Source organism: Nicotiana attenuata, unplaced genomic scaffold (genome assembly GCF_001879085.1).
Source record: "Nicotiana attenuata strain UT unplaced genomic scaffold, NIATTr2, whole genome shotgun sequence".
NCBI lineage: Eukaryota > Viridiplantae > Streptophyta > Magnoliopsida > Solanales > Solanaceae > Nicotiana > Nicotiana attenuata.
Window position 1 is genome coordinate 399,767 of NW_017670456.1, and position 1,894 is coordinate 401,660.

A 1,894-nucleotide genomic window follows, 5' to 3' on the forward strand; every position below is an offset into this window, starting at 1 on the left:
TCAGGGATTCAGATATTATGAAGACTGCTTTCAGGACTAGATATGGGCACTATGAGTTTCTTGTTATGTCCTTTGGGTTGACTAATGCCCCAGCTGCGTTCATCCATTTGATGAACAGTGTATTTCGGCCGTATCTGGATTCTTTCGTTATTGTTTTCATTGATGATATTCTGGTGTACTCGCGTAGTCAGGAGGAGCACGCACAGCATTTGCGAGTTGTATTGCAGAGATTGAGGGAGGAGAAGCTTTATGCCAAGTTCTCCAAGTGTGAGTTTTGGCTCAGTTCAGTGGCTTTCTTGCAGCATGTGGTGTCCAGCGAGGGTATTCAGGTCGACCCAAAGAAGATAGAGGCGGTTCAGAGTTGGCCTAGACCGACCTCAGCCACGAAGATTCGCAGTTTCCTTGGGTTGGCAGGTTATTATCGTCGGTTTGTTCAGGGATTTTCCTCTATTGCATCGCCCTTGACCAAGTTGACTCAGAAGGGTGCTCCATTTGTATGGTCGGACGAGTGCGAGGAGAGCTTTCAGAAGCTCAAGACAGCTTTGACCACGGCTCCAGTGTTGGTTTTACCATCAGCTTCAGGTTCTTATACGGTATATTGTGATGCTTCGAGAGTTGGGATTGGATATGTATTGATGCAGGAGGGTAGAGTTATTGCATATGCTTCTCGTCAGTTGAAGCCCCACGAGAAGAACTACCCTGTTCATGATTTGGAGTTGGCTGCTATAGTTCATGCTTTGAAGATTTGGAGGCACTACTTGTATGGCGTATCTTGCGAGGTATTCACTGATCATCGCAGTCTTCAGCATTTATTCAAGCAAAAGGATCTTAATTTGAGGCAGCGGAGGTGGCTAGAGTTACTCAAAGATTATGATATTACCATTCTGTATCACCCAGGGAAGGCTAATGTAGTGGCCGATGCTTTGAGCCGAAAGGCGGTTAGTATGGGGAGTTTGGCGTATATTCCAGTTGGGAAGAGGCCCTTTGCAGTTGATGTCCAGGCTTTGGCCAATCGGATTGTGAGATTAGATATTTCGGAGCCGAGTCGGGTGTTGGCTTGTGTGGTTTCTCGGTCTTCCGTGTATGACCGCATCAGAGAGCGGCAGTATGATGATCCGTATTTGCTTGTCCTTAAGGACAGGGTTCAGCATGATGATGCCAGGGATGTGACTATTGATGATGATGGTGTGTTAAGGATGTAGGGCTGGATTTGTGTGCCCAATGTGGATGGGCTTCGGGAGTTGATATTAGAGGAGGCCCACAGCTCGCGGTACTCCATTCATCCGGGTGCTGCGAAGATGTATCAGGACTTGAGGCAGCATTATTGGTGGAGGAGGATGAAGAAGGACATTGTAGGATTTGTGGCTCGGTGTCTCAACTGTCAGCAGGTAAAGTACGAGCATCAGAGGCCGGGCGGTGTGCTTCAGCGGATGATTATTCCTGAGTGGAAGTCAGAGAGGATTACTATGGATTTTGTGAGTGGTCTCCCTCGGACTTTGAAGAAGTTTGATTCGATTTAGGTGATTGTGGATCGGCTGACCAAGTCCGCGCACTTCATTCCAGTATGTACTACTTATTCTTCGGAGCGGCTGGCAGGGATCTTTATCCAGGAGATCGTCCGATTGCATGGAGTTCCTGTGTCTATTATCTCAGATAGGGGTACTCAGTTCACCTCTCAGTTCTGGAGGGCTTTTCAGCAGGAGTTGGGTACGCAGGTGGAGTTGAGCATAGCGTTTCTTCCTCAGACGGACGGACAGTTCGAGTGTACTATTCAGATATTGGAGGACATGTTGCGTGCCTGTGTTATTGATTTTGGAGGTTCTTGGGATGGGTTTTTGCCGCTTGCAGAGTTTGCCTACAACAACAGTTATCAATCGAGCATACAGATGGCTCC